The 9,087-nt window shown below is 32.9% G+C and overlaps 1 pseudogene; it reads right to left on the minus strand.

Moving 5' to 3' along the window:
- Positions 1 to 273: 273 nt before the first annotated feature.
- Positions 274 to 3,619, minus strand: LOC134279614 (3-oxo-5-alpha-steroid 4-dehydrogenase 2-like; annotated as a pseudogene).
- Between the last annotated feature and the right edge of the window lie 5,468 nt (positions 3,620 to 9,087).

Genomic DNA, 9,087 nt, shown 5'->3' on the forward strand with positions numbered 1-9,087 from the left:
CCAGGTGTTCCAGGAAACTTGTTAAATGAAGTTGTAATAAACGAAAGTTAACTTTCATGAAAGTATCCGGCAAAATTGATATAAAGTACATCCAACTGGCGTAAATCAACATGCATAATATCAATCAATCGTGAAAGTGTTCAAAAATAACTTTTACTTCAAAAAATCTTTTCAATGAGAAAGATCAAGATCAAGTTCACAGATTTTCAAATTCTGAGAAAAGTGTATGCAAATGTATTTATTGCATTATCATTATGTAGTTGAAACAAAGTCTTACAGACAAAACGGAATCAGAGCCTTTCTATCTTTTCGATAATTCTCAAATTTCTCCCTATAAAATCTACAGAATAAATAAAATTAAATAAAAAGGAATCACTGATGTGTGTAAGGTGTAATTGGTACATTGCTTTTATTGCTGATGTAAAATGTTTTAAGTGAGTGCAATATCACGGGAAAACCTTAATGTATTACTTTCGACGTGATTTATATCTATACTGAGTGTATTACCTGTGATGATGGAAAGCCCTAAGGCCGATATTACACAGAGTGAAGATAGCAAAAGCTATAGAAGGGAGATAACAACAGGCCAAAGAAAAACCGATCCACTCCACTATTTCTCCCAGGAAGTTAGCGCCAGAGACGTATTCGAATAGAAATCCTTGGGATAAAAATAAAAAATAGCACCAAAGGCGTACTGATTAGAAATCCTGGTGATAAAAATAAAAATTATCACCAGAGGCGTACTGAAAAGAAAATCATGGGGATAAAAATAAAAGTTAGCATCAGACACGCACTGATTAGAAATCCTAGGGATAAAAATAAAAATTAGCATCAGCGATTACTTGCATAGAAATCCTAGGGATAAAAATAAAAGTTAGCAACAGAGACGTACTGGAATAGAAATCCTGGGGATAATTAAAACGAGAGACGTACTCGAAAAGAAATTCCAGGGATAAAATTAAAAGTTTAAACAAGAGACATACTCGAATAGAAATCCTTTGGATGAAAATAACAATTAGCACCATAGGCGTACTGATTATAAATTCTGGTAATAAAAATAAAAATTAGAACTAGAGGCGTACTGAATAGAAATCCTAGGGATAAAAATAAAAGTTAGCATCAGAGACGCACTGATTAGAAATCCTAGGGATAAAAATAAAAGTTAGCATCAGCGAGTACTTGAAAAAAAATTCTAGGGATAAAAATAAAAGTTAGATCATGAGATGTACTGGAATAGAAATCCTGGGGATAAAAATAAGTCAGCCCCAGAGACGTACTGGATAGAAATCCTAGGGATAAAAATAAAAGGTACCACCAGAGACAAACTGAATAGAAATTCTAGGGATGAAAATTAAAGTTAGCACCAGAGACGTACTCGAATAGAAATCCTAGGGATAAAAATAAAAGTTAGCATCAGAGACGTACTTGAATAGAAATCCTGGGGATAAAAATAAAAGTTAACACTAGAGACGTACTCGAATAGAAATCCTAGGGATAAAAACAAAAGTTTGCACCAGAGACGTACTTGAATAGAAATCCTGGGGATAAAAATAAAAGTTAACACTAGAGACGTACTCGAATAGAAATCCTAGTGATAAAAATAAAAGCTAACACTAGATACGTACTCGAATGGAAATCCAAGGGATAAAAATAAAAGTTAACACTAGAGACGTACTAAATAGAAATCCTAGGGATAAAAATAAAAGTTAGCAACAGAGACGTACTGAAATAGAAATCCTGGGGATAATTAAAACGAGAGACGTACTCGAAAAGAAATTCCAGGGAAAAAATAAATGTTAGAACAAGAGACATACTCGCATAGAAATCCTTTTACAAATTAGCATTAGAGGCGTACTGAATAGAAATCCTAGGGATAAAAATAAAAGTTAGCATCAGAGACGCACTGATAAGAAATTCTAGGGATAAAAATACAAGTTAGCATCAGCGAGTACTTGAAAAAAAATCCTAGAGATAAAAATAAAAGTTAGAACGTGAGACGTACTGGAATAGAAATCCTAGGGAAAAAATAAATGTTAGCACCAGAGACGTTCTGGATAGAAATCCTAGGGATAAAAATAAAAGTTAGCACCAGAGACGTACTGGAATAGAAAACCTAGGGATAAAAATAAAAGTTAGCACCAGAGACGTACTTGAATAGAAATCCTAGGGATAAAAATAAAAGTTAGCACCAGAGACGTACTCGAATAGAAATCCTAGGGATAAAAATAAAAGTTAGCACCAGAGACGTACTTGAATAGAAATCCTAGGGATAAAAATAAAAGTTAGCACCAGAGACGTACTTGAATGGAAATCCTAGGAATAAAAATAAAAGTTAGCACCAGAAACGTACTCGAATAGAAATCCTAGGGATAAAAATAAAGTTAGCAACATAGACGCGTGCTCGAATAGAAATCCTAGGGATAAAATAAAAGTTAGCATCAGAGACGTACTTGAATAGAAATCGTAGGGATAAAAAAAAAGTTAGCATCAGAGACGTACTTGAATAGAAATCCTAAGAATAAAAATAAAAGTTAGCACCAGAGACGTACTGGAATAGAAAACCTAGGGATAAAAATAAAAGTTAGCACCAGAGACGTACTGGAATAGAAAACTTAGGGATGAAAATAAAAGTTAGCACCAGAGACGTACTGAATAGAAATTCTAAGGATAAAAATAAAAGTTAACACCAGAGACGTACTGGAATAGAAATCCTAGGAATAAAAATAAAAGTTTAATCGTTAGACGTACTGGAATAGAAATCCAAGGGATAAAAATAAAAGTTAGCACCAGAGACGTACTTGAATAGAAATCCTGGGGATAAAAATAAAAGTTAAAACAAGAGACGTACTCGAACGGAAATCCAAGGGATAAAAATAAAAGTTAGCACCAGAGACGTACTGAATAGAAATCCTAGGGATAAAAAATAAAAGTTAACACTAGAGACGTACTCGAATAGAAATCCTAGGGATAGAAATAAAAGTTAGCACCAGAGACGTACTGAATAGAAATCCTAGGGATAAAGATAAAAGTTAGCACCAGAGACGTACTGAATAGAAATCCTAGCAATGAAAATAAAATAAAGTTGGCAACCTTAACGATAATAATTCAAGGAGAAGTTTTTAAACCACATACAATTCTCTTTGCATTTTCACCAGAATACTACATGAATAAAAGAACGGGGAACATACAATTATGTCTAACTACCTCTTGGAGTTCGATATGTGCCTTCTTTCTCTCTCCTTAGTGACGTCAGCAACATGTCAGACCGGATGTTAATGTACATCTCCGTAAAAAATAACATAATACCTAAAAAACAAATTAAAAATGTTTCTGAAAGGGTTTTAATGCGTATGAACATGTTAGATATTTAACACAAATTCGCGTCCTTTATATGTGTCATTGGCATTGATTAGCCAAAATAAAAAGCGGAAAATTTTTGTTCTATTTGGTATAACATACCCAGACAGAATCTTGCCTTCTGGAACCAGTGGTGGATCTAAGTATTCGATAGGAGTATCCCGTACGTCTGCAGAGCGCCGTTCACTGAACAGAGGAAAACGGCGGCCACAAACGGAAACAAAGGAATGGGTTTACCTCCCTTTATCCTTAGCGGGAAAATGAACGTAGGTAATTTATGTTTGAATAAAAAATATCAACGGTCAAGCATGGATATATAGGTATTCTGCCCACCTCAGCCCCTGCAATTTTCAAAGATATAGAAATTATGTACAGTCGAAGTAGAAGAAAATGAAGTAGGACACCTCCAAAAACATTGGCGCGTGAATTTGAGATAAGCATACAAAATGAATTTTTAGATATTCCCCATCCCCTCCGAAATAGGGTTTTCGGTAATTGAATAGTTGTTTGCTTATTTTTATATCCATCTGTTGGGTTTTTTTCTGCTTTTGTGAAACCCTCTCTCTGAAAAGATATAAATTTAAATTAAACAATGCAACCCCGAAAATCCCCTGATTCGCGCATGATTGTACTGTGTATTCGGTGCAGTGACGAGTTAACAAATCAATTAAATTTTATTACAAAAGTTAATTGGCAATAAGAAATTTAGGAAAGAACTCTCAAATATGCTCCAGTTTTCTTGTTTTTTTTTCCTTTCAAAAATCATAAACAACGGACGGACAGAAAAAAAGGCTATACCAAATCTCACCTGTGAAAGTACGAGGGGCGTTCAATAAATAATGTCATCAGCTCCATGACATACAACATAGAAATCATATGGCATTAAGTTTGACTTTTTCTAATTATTGAATCTTTAATGACTTTATAACAGTTTATGTGACCACTTTTCATCGCATAATTTCATTGTGCGAAGCTGGAAAACAAGGGCTACTCGAGACACTGCGTTAAAAATGAATGGTCAAGAATTGGTAAATCAGAGTAAAATTAAACGCGTCACTAAAGCTTCTGTAATACTTGTTAACTTTCCAAAAATATATTAACTGAAATATGTGAAATTAACAGCAACTTATGTCTGTTTCATACACACATGAACAGGTGGATTTCAATTAACAAAAATTATAACATGGGCATCAAAAAATGGGTACCCTCCTTTTCAACATGGACATACAGCAACCAATGTATATTAGCGATAATTCAAAAAGTTATCACAGATTATGTTTTATTGACTTTAAGTTACATAACAAATTTGATAGACATCATATCGGGGGTAGTTCACACTGTTTTAAAGAAACATTTGATTGTAAACATGTTTAATACTCAAATGTCATCCTATATTTATAGATATGAGTGAAACCGAGAGGGTGCAGAAAATCTAAACAATTACTTTTAAAAAATAAAAAAAAATATTTTATCGACGTTTTTCTGAAATTCAAACAGATCATAAAACTTGACTCCATTTTGTGTTAAACCCTCAAAACAAATTTAGAATGAGATGTACTTGACAAAACTGCAAATGCCTAAGAAGAGCAAAAATTTGCAAGAAGACAAAAACAGTTTTATACGCTATTTTCTTAAATATTAGCGGTCTTGTTGTTCAAATACATATACACGAAGGCAGTTCAATTTTTTGAGGAGTCTAGTAAGTCAAATATTTGCCAAAAAAATGAAAGGTTTATGAGAGGAAGGAAACAGAATATGGAATTCACTACATTAAATTTCTTCCTGACAGCGTCCAAACCCACAGGCCATGAAGAGTAAAGGAGTTTTGGGGTAAACAGAAAGTTAACGTTTTGTCACATTAACAATAATCGCCAGATCTTTGACCTTTTGACTTGTTTCATTTCCCAAACTTAGGAAAACACCTTTTAGAAAGAAAAAAATAAGTACAGCAAATCATAGGATTTGCCATTTTCCAGTATTCTAAGGGTCATACTCAAAACTGTGTTCTAAAAACAATTAGAAATTGAACTAGAGCCGAGCGCGTTGCAAAGCAACGAGTAGGTCTTCCGTCGGAGCTGCGGACAAGGAGAAATGACCTTGGGTCAAGGTCATGCCACATTCTACTGTTAAAGCAATCTTTTAAGAGTAGATGTCATCTTATTTATGTTTTACTATTAAAAAAGATAGTAAAGGATTGTTTGCGACCTTGACCTTGTTAAAATGACCTTACGTCACACCATGACACACGCTGGTGATAAGCAAAGCCATTTGTATGCTACCGTATTGACGAATTCTTAAGCTATATTTTTTTCGGTAGGCTTTGTCACAGCTAATACGTGTATACATGTGTAAATCTAGGTATGAAAGTGTTATCCTTTCTTTATCAAAAGACATGGTCAATTTAAAGCAATGTTTAAAGCCGGTTAAACTTCAAGGTCAAAGTTCATTATATGCTAGTATTTGAAATGATTTTATCACAGGTCACATACATTTGATTTTTGTGTAATACGAAAACCCTATCGCTTCTCATTCAAAAGTTATGATCAAGATTAAAATTGTGAAAAGTAAGTCAAGCCTCAAGGTCACGTTGTCAAAATCAGCGTATCGGTATTTAAATAAATGTTGTTACAGGTAATACACAGTGGTAAAATAAAAGCCCTAATCGATCTTTTTTCTCTCAAAAGGTATAACTATGGTTAATGTTTTTGAAAAGTGGGTCAAACTTCAAGGTCAAAATGTCAAAAATCATAATGAATTTTCAAAGGCGTTGACACAGGTATTACATGTACATGTTTATAAAATGAAAGTTTTCAATAGTTACGGTCAATTTAAAGTATTGCTATTTTTTAAGTAGGTCAAGCTCCAAAATCAAGGTCACGGGGTTAAAAATCACAGTATATTTGAAAATTACATGTCACAAATAATGCACATGTGAAATATGAAAGTCCTATTTCAACTCATTCAATAGTTATTATCAAGTTTAAAGTTCTCGTGACAGATGGACACTGTCAGACTGGTTGACAAATAAGGTTTAATGTGTCATAATAAAAATAAATACACGTTATCTAAATATGATGAATTGAGAAATACAAAGAATAAAAAACTAGAAAATATTAGAAAAATATTGCACTGAAGCTATATTCAAATCCGTGTTTTTCAACTGCTTGAATCTAAAAATATTATTTACCGTGTGTCTCTAACACATTCCTTAAACTTTTCTACAGTTAAACATTCCTTACAACCGTTTTTAATTGTCCTTCTGAGCCTGAACTTGAGATAATCTGGATGGCACTGTAGCTTTCTGGTGATCCATCTCAATTTTTTTAGAACAGCTAGCGAGCTACAGATCTGCAGCATGACAATTGTCATAAAGTTAACTTTATAAATTCATTTGATATGTAACAGAATTGAATTTTATGAAAAGAATTATTTCTAATGCTTATTTTTAACATATGCTAAAATTATTTACCTATCAAGTTAAGTTAAGACAGTAAAAAGGACATTGATACTCAGTATTTATTTAAGGAGTTAGTGTCAATCCTCAACCTCAAAGAGCGTTCGACTTGTATGATAATTGCGAATGTGCGATGAAACTGCCGTGAACTATCCCGGTCGTGAACATTAGATGTACTGGACATTCCGTCTTCAAGAAAATATAGTTCTACTCTGGACTATTCCGAGTTACCTAAACGTTTGTATGTATGTCCATGTGTGAGCGTTTCAACCTGTCTTTGTTTTATGTGACTTGTTTTGATTTATTTTTCAAAATACAAACTTTAACGTTTTATTGCTTGACTTTCGTTTTATAAATCACTTGTGTTACTGTCACCAATTATATTCTATTAACTTTGTTTAATTGTCAGAAATGCAATGCAAAATTCAGGATATCAAATGTAGCGAAAACTAGTAACCCCCCCTCCCCCCCAAAAAAAAAAAGAAAAAGAAAAAAACTAGTACATATAGTACATGTACACACTTCGATGCTCGATTGTACACTCTAGAAATTAAAAAGTTTATGAATAAAAAAGTTTAGTTAGGCATACTCATCTTTGCCGACCTTTTCTTAAATTTATTTGACAACCTGCGAATTAACAATATCGTGTATGATTTTTTGGTTAATATTATAATAGGTTATGGAGTAATCATGGATTTCATCACCAGCCCTGGCCTGCCATTCTCGACTCTGAAGGAAAGCACTGTATCATTTCAGGGGGGTTGCGTATCGCAGTGAGAGGAAATTTATTAATTTAATCTCTTTTAGTCCAATAAACACGAAAGAAAGGCTTTGACTATTTGTATGAAATTACAGGAAGAAATTTTGCATTTGTAGAAGAATTTCTAATTATTCGTATTCTTAAAGCTCATGTTTGGTGCTCTTCTGTGTAAAACAGCATGTAGTTTAGTTAATATTATGTACATGCACATAAAATCGTGTCATCGTGATAATTAAGTTAGGAATAACTGTCTTATTTTTTTTGGAATTCATTTTCTCGTTTCCATTTTTTTTCTACTTTTTAAATCAGGAAAGTCATCGAGGTTTTTCCTCACGGTTTTCCTGTTTGGTGCGGAAAACTCTTCTACAAGTTACCTGTAACCTGTACACTTTTACATATGTATAGTTTAGTTAATATTTCTTTTATGATATTTTTAATAAGTTGGCATTTTTGATACATGCTTGAATCCTGATTTAAAAAGATAAAAAATGGCAAAATGAAAATGAAATGGAAGTAGAAATGTGATTGTCTAAATTTCATAAACGCCGAAGACGATTTTTCCATGTAAAATTATCCGTGACAGCTATGAAACAGAAAAATCCATTGATCATCTTCATGAATTTGAAATAAAAGCAAGATGTTTATTCCTTATATTTACATGCTTTGATTCCGTCACCATAATGCATGTTTCACGGGATCTGAAATTAGGTGTTGTCCCGCCTTGCACGTTTTTTTTTTTTAACCGCGCCAAAAACATTTGAGGAAATCAATTACAGTTACATTTGGTAATTTTATCTCGGACAAAGACATTGGAAATGTAAATATCATATCATGCGGAAAAATACAAATGATAAGTTATGTAGCAAATTATGCAAAACTCAAAGTTACTTAATTTTATTTTCGATTTTCATGAGAATTGAAAACGTCACTTCCAGTTACAATTTACTGTGTGCATTTGTCATGTTTAATTGTAATTGCTACTTTTAACAACGTCGCAATTTTTTCTGAAATAAATTAGGCAACAATTAGAATAACTTGATATAGGCCCGTATACATATAACGATTGCAATTACTTCAAAGTTGAGAGGGAGACGACGGCGCCTAAAAAATGTGTACCTTTCCAATAATATAGAATCATCCGTTCAAATTAAAAACAATTAAGTTGCAGTAGTGATATCCCCGATTCTTTAAATAACGAAACTATAATGGACTTCACAAGGGTAAAATTCAACATTAATTTATGTACATGTGCAATTACAATCTCTATCAAAATTGGCAGAGTTATCGATAGGTCATCCTGCGTCACCTTTCAGTGTAACCAATGGACTCGTCCAGAGAAATCATCTGTACCTGAGCAAAATCGCAGCGCCTTTTATTCATTCGTCAAAGAATAGAATCAGACATTTTATCTTTTAATACTCGTACATGTTCAAGAAAACCTTTATATTTGTGTCTAGAAATATTCTTACGATTTACGCAAATAACAAATTCTTGATTTTAAACTGAGTAAATCGAT

This window comes from Saccostrea cucullata, unplaced genomic scaffold, assembly GCF_032062105.1.
Source record: "Saccostrea cucullata isolate Sc308-1 unplaced genomic scaffold, CSIRO_AGI_Scuc_v1 ctg21150, whole genome shotgun sequence".
Lineage (NCBI taxonomy): Eukaryota > Metazoa > Mollusca > Bivalvia > Ostreida > Ostreidae > Saccostrea > Saccostrea cuccullata.